Raw genomic sequence first — 347 nt, forward strand, 5'->3', positions numbered from 1 at the left:
TAGGTATGTAGATAACCAACAGTGTATAAACAAGGACATTAAATAACCGTGCACTGGCAATGTCTCCTTTCACAGCGGTACTTTCGCCACGCCTGGGTTAAATCTGCTGGAAGTCAACTATTTTTTTCGCAGTTACAGTGCAAAAAGCATCTAAGAACCAACTAATAACATTACTTTTACAAACATTTGCATTTGCTTTCCTCCATAGAACGCGTAGCGCAGACAAGTAAATAATGAAGAATAGAAATGCCCTGATCACGAATGCCAAAATATGGCGTAATAAAAAAAGAAAGAAAAGAGGAAGAAGAACGGTGATATAGTAAAAAATAGATAAAAAATACATACAC

This window comes from Penaeus monodon, chromosome 30 (genome assembly GCF_015228065.2).
Source record: "Penaeus monodon isolate SGIC_2016 chromosome 30, NSTDA_Pmon_1, whole genome shotgun sequence".
Classification (NCBI taxonomy): Eukaryota; Metazoa; Arthropoda; class Malacostraca; order Decapoda; family Penaeidae; genus Penaeus; species Penaeus monodon.